General features: G+C 32.7%; 2 long non-coding RNA genes across 2 annotated transcripts; both read right to left on the reverse strand.

Moving 5' to 3' along the window:
* Positions 1–11,730: 11,730 nt before the first annotated feature.
* Positions 11,731–13,247, reverse strand: LOC116028106. Its single transcript, XR_004100060.1, has 3 exons — positions 13,182–13,247; positions 12,705–12,758; positions 11,731–12,014 (listed from the first exon to the last, which is right to left on the reverse strand). It is a non-coding gene; the product is annotated as an uncharacterized LOC116028106 (long non-coding RNA).
* A 3,011-nt stretch (positions 13,248–16,258) lies between these two features.
* Positions 16,259–17,777, reverse strand: LOC116028098. The gene is made up of 3 exons (XR_004100058.1): positions 17,712–17,777; positions 17,235–17,288; positions 16,259–16,544 (listed from the first exon to the last, which is right to left on the reverse strand). It is a non-coding gene; the product is annotated as an uncharacterized LOC116028098 (long non-coding RNA).
* Between the last annotated feature and the right edge of the window lie 608 nt (positions 17,778–18,385).

Here is an 18,385-nt window from a genome sequence, read left to right on the forward strand (position 1 = left end):
CAGATCCTAGGCTTGGCAAGCGTGAAGCTTGGGGCCAGACTTTTCCGACAGGAGGAATCTCGCGTGCTCCACTCTTTCTCTCTCCACTTTTCCGAACTCTTTTGTGATCTCTGATATACACTTATGACTAGGAACATTTTTACAATACTTCATTTATTAATTCTTCGTCACTCATATTCCTAACACTTAAGAATGAAGAATTAAGAAGATTGTATGGAATAATATCAAATATTAATTAAGCATTAATAAAATAAATAAAATAATTATTTATTATATTTATTTAATAAGAAATTAATGCCCAAAACAATAAATGTTGGCTCCAAGGGCATATATGTCTAACAGTCTCCCACTTGCACTAGAGCCAATCGGTAACCCTCATCTTCTCAAGATGCCGATCTAACTGCTCTTGATTAAGTAGTATAGAAAACGGATCTGCTAGGTTATCCGTAAATTCTATTATCTGCATTGCTATATCACCCTTTCCAACGAACTCTCTTAGGGGATGATAGCAGCAACAAACTTGGCTTCAGTGGTTGAATATGCAATCATTTCCAGTTTGAAACTCTTCCAACTAATTGCACCACTATTACAAAAAGTAGACTTTCTATCATCTGATCCGATAGAAAATCAAATTTGTGTATCCTTTAATCTTTAATACTCGTTTTCCATCAGTTAAGACTAAACTCTTAGTTATTTAACTGATGTCCAGTGTAATTCACTTAGATTTGATTGATGTCTACAAGTGACACTCACTACATGAGAAACATCAAATCTTGTACATAATATCACACATATAAGATACCCAATAGCTGAAGCCTATGGTATTTTACTCATGTGATTTTTCTCTTCAGTTGTGACACAAACTTTAGAGATATAGATTTCATGCTTGAAAGGTAATAAAAACCTTTCTTAGAATCTAACATATTGAACAAATTCAATATTTTATGTACATACTTTGAGATAATCCTATTAATCTTTTCGATCTATCTCTATAGACTCGAATCCTAAGGATATAGGCTGCTTATCTCAAATCTATCATATAGAAAATTTTAGATAATCAAACTTTTATCGGAGTCATCATGCTTATGTCATTTCTTGTTATTAATATGTCATCTACATATAATACAAAAAATGTGATAGTACTCCCACTGACCATTTTATACACATGGATCATCAATGTTTTCACAGTATAGTCAAATACTTTGACTACCTTATCAAAACAGATGTTCCACATTCTAAAATCGATATCTGATATCGCCTCTTTGTAAATGATAGGATTGTCACTAGACACATCATCTCCAATTGCAAAGACACTCTCTGTGTCATGAAGACAACTATAATATGTCTAATAAACAAATATGTCTAACACTTCTCTAAAGAGGAGGCATAACTCCTGGTTCATATTGCACAAATTCTTAAATCTGATTAGGCTAGGAAGATTTATTAACAAACTCTTTGTCAAGTTATATCTTTCTACCTTTTCAGATCTTGTTTCCAATTTGTCTGTTTTAGGCTTTTGACATAAGCCGTGTAACCCAAATCTTAACATACTTAAGACGAGGTTTCTCATATCTCATATTGTGTCTTACGAACAGACTTAGATGGAACTCAATGATATAAAATCCATTTCATCAAATGGATCACATGAATACATTAATATGTATTAAATGCTCATTTATACTATCATTAATCATATTTAAGCGATAAATACTGTTTAATAATGTTCTAGTGCCATCACATTTATTATTAAAATAAATGCAATAAACATTATTCCGAAAAGAAAAATCCATAATTATTCTTAACTGGAATGGAAATAATGTTTTAAATACTAGAATTACATAAATAGTATTTTAAAAACATGATTAAATGAAAACTGAATAGATAAATCTCCAACAACTAATGTAGCAACTCTTGCTTCATTTTCCATCCTTAGAGCAATCTCATCTTCAGTCAACTCTCTACTTCTTCTCAGATCCTACAACGATACACAACCATGTGAAGTTGCTTCTGAGTATATTACCAAAGAAGTAGTTATTTAGACCAATTAAAAATTAGTCTCTTTAATGAGCATACCTTCTGAAGGTTTGTCATAGTCCTTGACCTTCAACATATTGTGCAGATCAGATTTCGAACAATGAAGCTTGTTCATGTGGAAATTCATTATGAAAGACCCAAAAGAATCTGGAAGAGACTGTAGAATTAAGTCTACTTCAAACTCAGAGTCAAGGAAGATATTTAATTCTTCCAATCTCTCCAATAAGCCAATCATATTAAGAACATGATCTCCTACATTTCCTCCTTCTTGTAGTTTTGCTCGAAATAAGGCCTTAGTAACCTCATAACGTGCAATCCTACTATGTTCACCGTATAACTCTTGTAGGTGATTGACCATATAGATTTTGCGTCAGGCATCTTTTCATGCTGACGTTGTAACTCATTGGTCATAGAGGCAAGGACATAACTCTTAGCCCTCAGATCATCATCCTTCCACTTATCAAACGCTGCAACCTCAGCATTATGAACATCAAGCTGATCAACATCAGCATCATCTGGTATGATACCAATCAATGGAGGATCTTGGTCCAAAACATAACCGATCTTTTCCAAATTGAGAACGATTCTCAAATTTCGGAGCCAATCAGTGAAATTTGGTCCAGTAAGTTTGTTTTCTTCGAGTATTTTTGACAAAGGATTTAAAGCCATTTGAAAATAACTGCAGAAAATAACATTAATTATTAGACACGATTCTTGATTAAACTATTTGATTTTCGAAAAACAATCAAATAGTATCTCCCACTAAATTTTTCGAATCCTGCACTTCCCAAGCAAGAAACAGAAATCTCGTTGGAAGATTTCTAATGGGTAATCGAGGTCTTATAAATTTATCTCATTCCTCACCTTAAGGGGCATCTTGGAATTTGATAATTTGTAAGTGGCCAACTCTTGCCAATACATCTCATGCATGATTCGATTTTATTAAACTTGGGCTCCATGTCCCATTGAACCTCACCTTAAGGGGCATCTTAGCCCAATGGACTCAGTTAAGTCAAACCCACCATCCTGGTATCAAGTAGAGTTGAACCTTGACTTTTCTCACCTTTAGTGGTTTCTTGAAAAGTAAAGTTTCTAAGTGCTACCACATCACATGTTTAAAATAAGAAAAACAAAATGTTTTAAAATAAGACGTTGTCCCTATGTTGGCATAGCCGACACCGTGCTAAGAAAAATATTTGATTTCTTACGATGGTGGAGAGCCACGATTTGGTAATCTCAACTCTTGAGGCCTAACCGTTTACAACTTAATATTTTAATAAAGGGGAAGATTTTACGAATAATTAAGTTTCACTTTACTCATGCAACATTTTCACATATATCACATATATAAAGTGAATGAAAAGTAAACTCGATTTCAGTCATGGACTTCTAAATGGTCAAAATTGAGCTAGCTAATTTTGACCGTGCACAGTGAATAGTGAAAAATTAAAATCCTATCTATTATATGTAAGCTTCCATCATACATTTTCAAGTCTTCAACTCTTGAAGTCTTAGGGATCCTTGTACATACATTTCCTATCTACCAGAAAAGGGGTACACATTTTGGGAAGGGATTTACATTACAATAATAGATAAGAGGCACGCAGGCCCCAATTTTAATTAATCACCAAAAACGGTGCAAAACCCAAAATAAATCGCATTCATTCAACGAGTCCTAAGTCCATGACCAAACCGACATGATAAGCAATCCATACATAGCATAAAATAAATAATGCATTAATTTGTGGCTTTAAAAGATATAATCCAATTATACCATAAAAACTTGGGTCAATCTAAAATACACTTTATATGGAAACCAATTTCCATATAACAAATCAAAACTTTCCATTAACTAATTAATTTCATACCAAAATTTAATTTGTATTTAATCAATTAATTACCATTATAATTTTTATTTTAAATTAAACACTTTAATCTAAAATATTATAATCATGGAAACTTACCTAAATAGCATTCAATTATCACAAAAAAGAATCACTATTTAAGGAGAAAAATAAATATTTCAAGATTATAATGATTAATTATTACTACCATAAAAATCATATTTTAAATTGTAATAATAATATGTTATCATCTAATCTTCTAAAAATATTAATTTTTCAAATATATAAAAGTAATCATTTTGATAATAATTAATACTACCAAAAATATCTCATATTTAATTAGTAGTAATTAATTTCCAATTATCAATATAGAATATTTTTGAATATGATAACAATTATTATCACCTAAAATATCTAATATTTTATTTGGTAATATAATTCTAATTATCATATATAATATTTTGAAAAAGAATAATATTACCACAATTATCAAATCATTTAATAGGTAATATTATTATTATTATTTCAAAACTTGCGAAAAATTTGCGTAAAACAGCCGGCAGCATCTCCCGCGACGCGGCCTTCCGCACCACCACGACGCCAACCGTTCTCCTCCGACCGAACTGCCATCCGCGGACTATCAACCGGTCGACAGCCAACGCAGGCATGAACGGCGGCGTCACCTGGACCACCGGTGCTTTCATCGCCATGAACAATCACCCTCCGGTCGCCTCTCCCGGAACAGCCAACCGCCATCGACGTCTTCAAACAAGCTGCCGCATAGCAGACTTCTCCAAGCCGGCCTTCTTCTCCGTGTCACCTTCTCCGGATCGGAAATGAGAAGACGAAGAAGATATGCCTCTGCTTCGTCGGCGGTTGAACTCTTCAACCAGCGACGCATCGGAGACGACGAACGGCAAATCAAAAATTACGAAAACGTATTTTTACGTAAAACCCTTTTACGTAACACTCTGTTTGTTTCAATTACATATGTATATCAAATATATATTACAAAAACATTTTTTTTAATTAATTTAATATATATCTCATATATATTAAAGAATCATAAAATAATCAAATTATTATATGATTAAATTAACCCAATATTTTAGATCAAAAATCAAAAGCCACAAATTAATCTAAATATAAAATCATTAGAAAAAGTCCGGCTCTTGATGCCACTGTTAGAAAAACATACATGCGCAGCGGAAGCATCAATTACTTTTTCTATGATTCTATGTAAAAAGGGAGTTAGAAAGTTTTACCCTTGAAGCGTGCTTTGGCAGAATCAAAACCGTCCAAACGTCCGGCCTCTAGTCTGTCCACCGGTCAGGCACGTGAGAACTCCCAGAGATTTTCACGTGAAAAATCTTTTGTGAATTATCTCTCTGTCACTTCTCTTAGTTAAGAAATAGGGCAAGACTTATATATATATAGCCTGGTTTGGGCCCAAAGATGCTAGCCTTTTAAAAGCCCAAATCTACCCAGTATTTGAATTAATTCATTAATGAGTTATTAATGTACTAATTCAATATCGATAACTTTTTATCGATTTCTTTTAAAGTTCTCAACATTACCACGAATCATTATGGTGTAACTTTCTAGGTTCATAGTCAAACTAGCAACGAGTAATATTTAATAACTCATTATTAAATAACTCGTAAGTCATGAGTGACACCTAGCAGTATATCATGACTACCTAGTTGACAATGAATATATTTTAATATATTATAATGAACCTTTCCGTTACAAATATCATGCAACATTCCTTCCACACAACACTTGTTCCGAACCAGATAAAGGTCATGGTCAAACTTGGTCAAACCCATAAACCCAGTCAATATGTCTATTCAATATTCTTAACCTGAAGTCCAACTTCATTGTACTCTGGCCAGAGATTCTAGTTGTATAATTATTGAATAGACTGGAACATCCTTGTTACCTCAAGGCGGTGGATCCTCTATTGAACGCACACATGTCTTCGTACAATACTGAACTAGGCCACCAAGTACACTTATAGTCCCATAAGGAACAAAAGACGCATACTGACAAAAACTAGTCCACCATATGTACGAGACAACCATGTCGTCTCAAGTCAAATGATTATTGCATACTTGTAACATACAACATACCGATGACACGTAGGTAAACACCATGCAGTACGTTGTAGTCAGTCAATGTTCAATGACTTGTTCTCTAACAATCATCCACATGTCCACTCTCTGTATCTCATACAGAATGGCATGAGACTCACCATAAGAAGGACAATGTTCTAGTCTTATCGGAATTCTAATGCCCAATTAGAATTCCTATGACTAGGAACATTTTTACAATACTTCATTTATTAATTCTTCGTCACTCATATTCTTAACACTTAAGAATGAAGAATTAAGAAGATTGTATGGAATAATATCAAATATTAATTAAGAATTAATAAAATAAATAAAATAATTATTTATTATATTTATTTAATAAGAAATTAATGCCCAAAACAATAAATGTTGGCTCCAAGGACATACATGTCTAACAAATGCTTCAAATATCCTCACCATGATCCTCACAAGATCTCCATTTCTCTTGATCCCAATTGGTATAGTCATAACTTTGTGGGGTTTATTGTATGTTTTTTGTTTCCAAAAATAGAGAAATGGGAGTCACACCCAAACATTCGCGCTTTTAGGCATTGTGAGCTCATAACCAAACTCACACACAAAGATAATGGAAGTGAACCTCCTCTCCAAACCAAATGTGTGATTGGCAGACTGTATGATGAGAAATTTCACAACTCTGATGAGGAATTTCACAACTCTAATGAGGATGATGACAACTCTGATGAGGAATTTCACAACTCTGATGATGAACTTGTATGCTTTGCCTACATACCATTTAGTAGTCTATGGCCTAAATCTAAGGCTATCACGGATACTGCTACCCTCAGTCATTATTTGATATTCGAGGTCGCAATTATGTGTTCAGAATCTAAGGCTATCACGTATTCCAATTGGAGTTGTGATTTGTTATATACAGACGATGAATCATTAACTGAAGCAATACGACGAAAAAGGTAAACATATATATTGGGCTTGAGAATTACCATCTATAAAGTTTTTATTTTCTTTTTAAGTTTTTAATATCACTTATACTCTTTTATGTTCAATACTCTTTTGCAGTTATTTTTATCAGTTTTAGATTTTATTTAGGCTAAGAATTATATATTTCTCAAGAAAGGGACAAACTTTTGTTGTTATTTCAATTACTAAAAAAAATGCTTATGCATCATTGTGCTTCTACCTTATACAGGGAGGTTGGTTCTAGTGAGAGTGGTTCAGGTACTCATGCTTCACCCAAGCTTTATATTATCATACATATTAGTCTAAATTATTATATTACATATATTTTTATATTCTTTAACATTTTGTACGAACACCTATTCAAATAGCAAAAACAAAAGTATCTGACAAACTCAACTTTGACAATGATAATAACGAGTTTAACCATATTTCACAATATTGTCAATTGTTTTTCCTTTCTACTTCTGATTTCTTGAATTTTTAATTTAACTTTCTTATAATAAGAAAGTAAATAAATGGCTTTATGGCCCTTCTCAAAGAATAATAGATTATACATTTGTTATGGTTTATGATTTTGAGATGGCATTTTCAATACTGTACTTAATAAAGTTATATAACTTTTCTTCTAATTAACAACTTTTCAATTTGGCTTTAAAGTCCCTGTTCACAACATAATATCCAAGAGAGAAAAACAAATAATGGGAACATGTTAAACATTTTACTAAATAATAGGCATAGGCTCTAAAGTAGAGGAAGAGGAAGAGGAAAAGGAAGATGGCATATCATCAGAACATACAAAAGATAGTGGTGGAGATGATACAATGACAGAAGATATTAATCCAGATACTTTATCCGTGTGGATATATACTCTTTAATATTTTATACAAACACATACCCCATACAATAAAATATCAATATAAATAAACTGTAGGCGCTGCAATGGCAAAACATAGATTCGAAATGCAGACTAATGAGCTGAGAGGTATCAGATTCAAAAGATAAAAATTATAAAAATATTACCCTATAAAATGAAATAAGCTAAGTACACAAACTGGAATTTGACAATCCGATCCAAGTATCTGACATTTTGAATGCTTCAATTAATCAATTCTTTTCTACTTTGATTTTAGCTTTGGTTGTGCATGCATGCATCTGATCTGCTGCTTAGCTTCATTATATTCACCAGACTCATCATCTTATTGTTGTGATCACTTTTGCAGGTGCTGAAAAGAAAACATGCAAAAGGGCTGCTGCAGCCATGAGGGTTGATGAAGTACTGGAGGCCAGGCTAAAGGAGAAAGAAAATATAATCGTCATTCTGAGTCCCAATTTCCCAGACTTAGACTTACTCTCAGCTCACTTTATGATTTGTGACTTTATGGATATCCTGCCAGCCGCTCCCCTCCATGAATCACAAATTGAATTGAGGAGTATGAAGAAAAAGAAATTAAAGTAATGCATGCAGGACATAAAGTTGCAATATCAGAGACTTGATTGAAGTTATTTTTAATTCAATTTTTCATAATATTAAGTTTAGTATTAGTATACAAAATTTATATATTTAAAAACCAAACTAAAAGTACTATTAAACACAAAAAATTAAATTTAAAAATGAATAAAAAATACTAAAGAAAATAAGCAAAGAAGAAAAAGTTGGTTTGACCAATAAATAGTAAGTAGTACAAATAAAATGAGACAGTGGAGTATACTATAGTAATACTCTGTAATATAACTGAAGGGTGCAGCAGTTCAATTAAAATATGAGTTAAATAACACGCTGATATATTATTTTGTTGGTATACCAAATTGAAAGGTTTTTTTTTGCCCCCAAATTGAAAGGTTTATGCATTGTATATACAAGCTAATTCTATGTTTTGAGAAAACATATCCTACTAATTTCAAAACCAAAAAAAAAATGTAAAATATTTTCTATCAATTAATCTTATTAATCAAAATGTAGCTCAACGTATCATGATATACTCATAGAACAATGGGTTACAGAGTTTTTTTTTTTTTTTTGTAAACTGTAATTTTGAGACGGAATTTTCAATACTTAACAAAGTCGTCATACCATTTTTTTTTCTATACTAATTCATTTCTTTAATGCATGGTTACATACTTACATAAGACCTTGTGGTCTAGTGACACCCGGTTGAGAAAGTAGCTATGAACAGATACTACATTGTTACGGAGTCAATAGAACATTAGGCTCTAAAAAGATCTTGATGATGAATTTAAAAAAGGGGACAGTGAATCACATGTATATATGTACTAGTTTTATACGCGCATTGCGCGAATGGGTTAATGTCCAATGTTTATATTTAAATAAATATTTGAAAGTATATCAAGATTATATAGGAGAAGTTTATACATGGATAATTGAATGTCCAATTTTTTTATTTAAATATATATCTAACTCAAAGTATATGAATCCAAGATAATATAGAAAATTCATTATAATTATTACTAAAATAAATGTTTGCAACCTTGTAAAATGGATAGTCTAAATATTTGGTCTAAAAATGATAGTCTAAATAAATACTACTTTTCATTTGAATTTTTCTAAGTGTTCTTAATTCTCTTTTCAGTAACATTGTCATTGTCTTCATCTTTACTATTTGTTCTCTTCCTTTTTGTTGGTAGTGTGTTATTTACAATTCGATTATTGTTGGTAGCATATATAACAACGCCATGCAATGAGATTATGATATAGGAGCTATGGACTTTCCTTTAGGTGTTCTGCTTGGGGTTCATTTGGTTCAACCATTATTATTGACTGAGTTATTGTTGATAAAGAAATCCCTAGTTTAAGAAAAAAGATTAAATAAATTAATAAAAATTTAAAATTTTAAAATATTATATATTCCAAAGATATTAAAAGGTAGTTTCTCGTTTCAATTTGCTGGGTAATGGTTATTTGAGTACTTTCATTGTCAACAAATCCCCCAAGTAGTTAATATGATTGGTTTCAAACTATTCTTTTTTTATTTTTTTCATGGTATTAAAGAAATACATATGTATCATTTTTTTGGTGTAACTAATTTATTTAATTCAATAAGAGTAAAATAGAGCGATTCCGCTTCAATTTGTTGGGTTATTTGAGTACTCTCTTTGTCAACCAATCCCCAAGTAGTTAATATAATTAGCTTCAAATTATTTTAAAATTTTTTTTCATAGTGTTAATAAAATACTTGGTAGATAAATATATAACATTATTTTGTAGTATAACTTTGATATTTAATTACAAGATATTGTAAAAATAAGATAATGGACAATGTAATGAATATCAATTGATAAATTTGAATGCAAAGAATCTTTGCATGAGAGAAAATAAAGACAATATATAACTAATGAAATTATTTCTCTTATTTAATTTAATTTTTTGATAATGAATAATTTTTTCAAATAAAGGTATTGTAGACACATAATTCTAAATTAAAGAAATACATATATATCATTTTTTTTTGTAGCTACTAATTTATTTAATTTAATAAGAGGAAATAGAATGAGAAACTTAATTATGTCAAATTTGATTGAGATGAGGTTCGAACCTAAGACCTTTCTTATAGAAATTAATAGGTAAGTTAAAAGTTAACGGAATATTAACGGAGAAGAGAATATTTAACAGAAAACTGGATAATTATAAAAGTAAGGTTAAATTAGGTAATCTATATTAATAATATTAATCTGAATTATCTTACCTATCTATTTGATTAAATAATTCATCTGAACCATCTATTTGATTAAATAATTTTATCGCTATTTTTTCTACTCATTTTAGACTTAACTCTCTTTTGACTCTTATTAGTATAGTAGATATGTATATACATCTTGACTATCGAAACTATAACATTTCTCTCGAGAAAAAAATGGGAGTAAATAACATATTTTAATAATTAATATTAAATATAATGGGTTCATGCAAATATATTGACATGATAATTTTAAATAAGTCAACAAGTTAACAACATGAGCCATTTTAAAGATAAACCCTTTTTTTTTTTTACAATTTCAAGTCTGGTTGATCAGCTTTGTCGACAATTGTTAGGTCCAAATAAAACCAAACTGTGGGAGTTTACCGAAATTGTAGATCAAGATAAATGCCAAATGGTTTCCATGCTAGAGTGCTCTAATGCTAAGGTTTTTGAACTATTTTCTCTCTATCATTTTTCTTGTAGTTCATATTTCTTACTAACAGAAATTGGTGCTTTAAATAATAAATAAGGGGTAGGTGTTAAGTATTTAATTCTCCATGAATTTCAATACTTACTTGATGTTGAAAAGGATTTTGTTAAGGTTGCCTGACTTCTTTATACAAATTCTGGTGTTAGCATCTTGGCTCTTAGCTCAAATGGTATTCAAAAACTATGGGAATGGCTCAACAATGAACCAAAATCAGGTGTCAAGCTCGAGGAAGAGTTACTTGCATAGACCTCTCCAAGAATAATGCTTATGTTATGTCAGCTGGTGGTGGAATAGTTTCATTGTTTAACATCATGACATGTGAGGTATGACTATCGATCAAACTAGTTTAACTCTTAATTATCGCATTTGTCTTTATAAATGATCATGTGCATGATTTCTATAATGTACATGTGATGTAGGTGATGAAAACAATCATGTTGTTGCCATCTGCATCAACTTTAATTTCTTAGCTTTCGATCCTTATGATGATAACATTATTGCAATTGGTATGGAGAAATCAACCACTGTCACGCCCCAAATAATAGCGTAACCCGGCCGTATTAGTAAGACAAAAAGAATAGTAACTATAATACGAAGCCTGCTAAACAAAATATCATCCACAAGATAACCTAAACAACTGCTTGATCTTAAAGTTTCTTCTTCCAAATATTGCTTAATAGGAAGTATAATATATACATTTAAGCATAGAGACATAGTCTAAAATCTATAACATGGAATCCAAGGTCCCACTATGGAGGTTGATCTCCACAAAAAGATCGATTAGAAGGAGTCCCCATCTAACACAAGGCACTAGACTAATATCCTAGAGCCTTTAATCCCAAAAAAAGTGACCTCCCTTGTCTTAACCTCGATCAACAACCTATTCGGAAAACATGAAACACACGAGTGAATTTAAAAGCTTAATAATCATATGACACTTCTCTACCAAATCAAGTATAGAGAATAAAGAGGACCACAAATAGATAAGATAACATAAGATGTAAAGTAAATTGAATATTAAAAGCTTTAGCATTCAAATACAATGTTATCGCATATGCGTATCAATTCTAGAGTTCTCCTTCAAGTCATAAATCATAGATCGATGCTTAAATAACATAAATAAAATAAATAAAATAAAGATATTGCATACCTACCTCCCCGTTTTACTTGAGAACTATTTTATACTCATAGTACGAGCCAAGATCAATTTAGAAAAATTACATTAATCAAGGGTAGCAATTCTACCAATTAAAATCAAGGGAATGTTCCAAATCAAGGGTGGCAAGACCACCAATGGGGAATCAAGGGAACATTCCAAGTCAAAGACAAGGGTGGTTAGACCACCAATATGATTAATGCCCTTGAATATATATATATATATATATATATATATACACACCATGATCAACCTTAAAACATATATATCAAGTTCTCAAATTTTTCATTAGTAATGTATTAATACTTTACCATATAACTCATGCCCATATTCAAGAATAGCTTCAATATTTTGCAATCACTTAGGATATGGTATATAAGTTACAATGAGTAAGTAAGTACCAAGTTTCCTTACCTTAGTAAGCTTTTAAGCATAGAAATCCCTTTACGCACTAACCTTCACGGTCACCTATCAAATACATACACCATTATAACTTACTAATATTCCAAATATTTACACATTCTTCTTGTAATTTATAAATAATCATGTTTTCCCAACACCAAGCAACAACTCAAAAATATAAATAAATGAGCCTAAAGCCTCTATTACCCTTCTTGAAACAAGTACTGCCAAAAACTTACCAAGGAAGATTGAGCTCATTAGGGAGAAAATCAGCCCATAATATGGGTAATTAAGCATAGATTTGTAAGGGAAATGAATTAATAAATTAGTACATCATCTTACTAAAGTAATCACAAAACACCCACTTTAAAACTTAGCAATTCAGATTCTTCACTAGCACAAATTTCCATCTTAAGCTTTGAATTACACAGCAACATTAACAGGGAAGCTAGGTTTTTCTTCTTTAACAACAAAATCTAAATTATTTACCTTGTATTCTTGAGCACTGAAACTACAACCTCTCTGTTTTCCTCCTTCTACGCAAGTCAAGAGCAGATTAAGATGAAAATGCCTCTTCTTTTCCCTTTCTTCTCTATTAAGGTTCAAGACTAGTCTAATGTGGTTGACCCTTTCCCATTGGACTTCTATAGCTTAAAGATATATAATTATTATTGGGCCCAAGGGAGGACTAAGCCCAATTAAAGCTTAAGCAATTAAATTATAAGTTAGGCCTAGGGAGAACATAAACTAAAAAAAAAACTAATTAGACTATTATTATTATTATTATTATTATTATTTTCAAGTTTGAAAATTTGTCGTTACATACTCTACCCCTTAAAGAAAGTTTCGTCCTCGAAACTTACATACCTTCCCCAACAAAGAGCTCAGGATAACATTCTCTCATTATCTCTTCTCGTTCCCAAGTAGCTTCTCTTGGTGTGTGATTAGACCATTGTATCTTGACCCACTGGATTTTACGTCGTCTTAAGGTTTGTTCCTTCTTGTCAATTATACGAATAGGCACTTCTGCGTAGGACAAGTTACCGCTGACATGTAGTGGCTCATAGTCCAAAATGTGACTTGGATCTGAAATATATTTCCTTAACATAGATACATGGAAGACATTATGGACACTAGATAACCCTGGTGGAAGTGCTACCCTATAGGCCAAATCACCAACTCTTTCAAGAATTTCAAATGGTCCCACATAGCGAGGACTTAATTTTCCGCGCTTTCCAAATCTCATCACACCCTTAGTAGGAGACACTTTGACATACACAAAATCTCCACTTTTGAATTCCAAGCATCGTCTCTTCAAATCAGCCCAACTCTTCTGCCTATCTTGAGAAGCTTTAATCCTATCTCTTATTAATTGAATCTTCTCAACTGTAAGTTCTACNATGCAAAGTCGAAAACTCCCATCCTTCTTTTTAACAAACAAAACTGGTGCACCCCAAGGTGAGACACTAGGGCGGATAAATTTCATGTCTAGTAACTCTTGCAATTGCACCTTTAATTCCCGCAACTCTGCTGGAGCCATCCTATATGGAATTTTGGATTTAGGAGTTGTTCCAGGGATCAAATCAATCTCAAACTCTATTTCTCTATCAGGGGGTACTCCTGGTAATTGCTCAGGAAAAACATCAGGAAAATCACTAACCACTGGGATGTCTTCTAATTTCACATCTTTGGTTTGTGCATGAATTACATAAGCTATAAACCCTTGGCATCCCTTCCTTAATGATCTTCTTGCGCTCATGGCTGAGATGATATGTAGGGGTATCTTAGTGGCCAAAACACCTCTCTCTTTGCAATTTTGAATGCAAAATTCTTGTTGCCCGGGAATCTGGAATATAACTTTTCCCTTAGAGCAATCAATGAAAGCATGGTTCTTGGATAGCCAGTCCATCCCAAGTATGACATCAAAATCATGCATATCCAGTAAAGCTAGATTTGCCACCATTTCCCTCCCTTCAAGCAAAAGAATACAATTTCTGACCCACCTATCCGCAACTTCAATCTTCTTCATAGGGGTGCTAACAAACAAGGGTTCATATAATTTTTCCGTTATTAGGTTCAAAGACTTCACAAATCTCTTAGACACAAAGCAATGTGAGGAACCAGAGTCAAACAAGACATACGCATTTATAGAGTTCAAGGGTAATATACCTGAAACAACATTGTTGGCAACATCAGCATCTTGTTGAGTCATAGCAAATACACGAGCATTAGTCCTGGGTTTTTGTTGAGTTGATCTTGCTTCAGTATGCATTTTCCTTGGACAATCTTTCACTTTGTGTCCCAATTGACCGCATTCAAAACATGCCCCAGACTTGCGGCGACACTCCCCGGTATGATAAAGATGGCAGAAGTTGCACTCCTTGGTCTGCACAACATGTCCTTTAGCTGTCTTCTTATTTGGTAAATTTCCAATACCCCTTGGCTTTCCATATTGTTGTATTGCTTCTCTTGCCCTTTTTTTGTCAGACCATTGCTCCTTAGACTCATTCAACCTTGCTTCAACTTTTATGGCACTATCGAACACTTCTTGATAGCTATGATAAACATTAGATGACATGTGATTGCGGATTGTTGACCTCAAACCATTTTCAAACCTATTGGCCTTTGTTTCCTCGTTACTCATATATATTGGAAAGAACTCTCCTAGTTCTATATACTTATGGGCATATTCCAAGACTGTCATATCACCTTGCACCAAATTTAGGAATTCATTTTCTAACACCCTCCTTACACTATCTGGAAAAAAGTTACGATAAAACACCCTCTTGAATTCTTCCCAAGTTATATGATCCCCATCTGGATATGATGCCCTTGTAACCCCCCACCAATGCTCTTCATTTCCTTGAAGTAATGGTATGGTTACACCCAATTTGATTTCTGGAGGGTACTGCATAGCTGCGAACAATTTCTCCACCTCTTTTATCCATCTAATTGCTACCAAGGGATTTGGTCCACCATCGAAGGTCGGTGGGTTTACACGTCTAAACCTTTCAAAGTAGGAAGCTTGATTATTAGTTGCTTGTTGCTACAAAAGGTTAGCTAACACTTGAAATGTGCCCGCAATATCAACTGGTGTAGTTGTTTGAGGCGCAGCTTGAGGGGTAACTTGAGGTAGAGGAATGCCCGAAGGTGGAACTTCATCAACCGGTACATCTCGAGTAGTCCCTTGAACTAGCCTAGCAACTCGACCACCCCTCGATTGCCTTGCTTGCCTTCCTCTTCCCCCGCCCGAGGTTCCTCCACGACCTCTATCCATGAATTGACTAACTTGCTGAAAGACATACAAACAAAGTAATATGACAAAAACAATGCTAATAACCATTTACCACATCAAATACCTAGGGTTTACAAATGACCCACAGATTCAAGGTTAGAATATAACTTTGTTCACAAGCTTAGAAATTTTTTTTTTTTTAAAGAGTCAATCTAAGGGTAGATAGACAATCTAATTCAAACCTAGGCTCTGATACCAAATCTGTCACGCCCCAAATAATAGCGTAACCCGGCCGTATTAGTAAGACAAAAAGAATAGTAACTATAATACGAAGCCTGCTAAACAAAATATCATCCACAAGATAACCTAAACAACTGCTTGATCTTAAAGTTTCTTCTTCCAAATATTGCTTAATAGGAAGTATAATATATACATTTAAGCATAGAGACATAGTCTAAAATCTATAACATGGAATCCAAGGTCCCACTATGGAGGTTGATCTCCACAAAAAGATCGATTAGAAGGAGTCCCCATCTAACACAAGGCACTAGACTAATATCCTAGAGCCTTTAATCCCAAAAAAAGTGACCTCCCTTGTCTTAACCTCGATCAACAACCTATTCGGAAAACATGAAACACACGAGTGAATTTAAAAGCTTAATAATCATATGACACTTCTCTACCAAATCAAGTATAGAGAATAAAGAGGACCACAAATAGATAAGATAACATAAGATGTAAAGTAAATTGAATATTAAAAGCTTTAGCATTCAAATACAATGTTATCGCATATGCGTATCAATTCTAGAGTTCTCCTTCAAGTCATAAATCATAGATCGATGCTTAAATAACATAAATAAAATAAATAAAATAAAGATATTGCATACCTACCTCCCCGTTTTACTTGAGAACTATTTTATACTCATAGTACGAGCCAAGATCAATTTAGAAAAATTACATTAATCAAGGGTAGCAATTCTACCAATTAAAATCAAGGGAATGTTCCAAATCAAGGGTGGCAAGACCACCAATGGGGAATCAAGGGAACATTCCAAGTCAAAGACAAGGGTGGTTAGACCACCAATATGATTAATGCCCTTGAATATATATATATATATATATATATATATACACACCATGATCAACCTTAAAACATATATATCAAGTTCTCAAATTTTTCATTAGTAATGTATTAATACTTTACCATATAACTCATGCCCATATTCAAGAATAGCTTCAATATTTTGCAATCACTTAGGATATGGTATATAAGTTACAATGAGTAAGTAAGTACCAAGTTTCCTTACCTTAGTAAGCTTTTAAGCATAGAAATCCCTTTACGCACTAACCTTCACGGTCACCTATCAAATACATACACCATTATAACTTACTAATATTCCAAATATTTACACATTCTTCTTGTAATTTATAAATAATCATGTTTTCCCAACACCAAGCAACAACTCAAAAATATAAATAAATGAGCCTAAAGCCTCTATTACCCTTCTTGAAACAAGTACTGCCAAAAACTTACCAAGGAAGATTGAGCTCATTAGGGAGAAAATCAGCCCATAATATGGGTAATTAAGCATAGATTTGTAAGGGAAATGAATTAATAAATTAGTACATCATCTTACTAAAGTAATCACAAAACACCCACTTTAAAACTTAGCAATTCAGATTCTTCACTAGCACAAATTTCCATCTTAAGCTTTGAATTACACAGCAACATTAACAGGGAAGCTAGGTTTTTCTTCTTTAACAACAAAATCTAAATTATTTACCTTGTATTCTTGAGCACTGAAACTACAACCTCTCTGTTTTCCTCCTTCTACGCAAGTCAAGAGCAGATTAAGATGAAAATGCCTCTTCTTTTCCCTTTCTTCTCTATTAAGGTTCAAGACTAGTCTAATGTGGTTGACCCTTTCCCATTGGACTTCTATAGCTTAAAGATATATAATTATTATTGGGCCCAAGGGAGGACTAAGCCCAATTAAAGCTTAAGCAATTAAATTATAAGTTAGGCCTAGGGAGAACATAAACTAAAAAAAAAACTAATTAGACTATTATTATTATTATTATTATTATTATTATTTTCAAGTTTGAAAATTTGTCGTTACAACCACACACACACACACACATATATATATATATATATGATAGGATAGATGAGGTAAGTCACGTCCTCTGTGACATATCATATCTTATTGCGTTATGCGTATGATAATTTAACATGTACTAGTTTAATTGATTTTTAAATATAGGGATTAAAAGAACTTGAAGAACATCATCAGAAACCTATCACTGGTCTAACATTCTCTACAGACCTTAAATTTCTGGTTTTCATCGGATGCTGAATCCCAGGGAAGCATATGTAGGTCGATTAGCAAAGGAATGATAAACAAGCTAAGTATGGCATGATCCCTTCAATTAGCAGTACAGTGGAACATCCCATGAG

This window comes from Ipomoea triloba, chromosome 8 (genome assembly GCF_003576645.1).
Source record: "Ipomoea triloba cultivar NCNSP0323 chromosome 8, ASM357664v1".
Taxonomy (NCBI): Eukaryota; Viridiplantae; Streptophyta; class Magnoliopsida; order Solanales; family Convolvulaceae; genus Ipomoea; species Ipomoea triloba.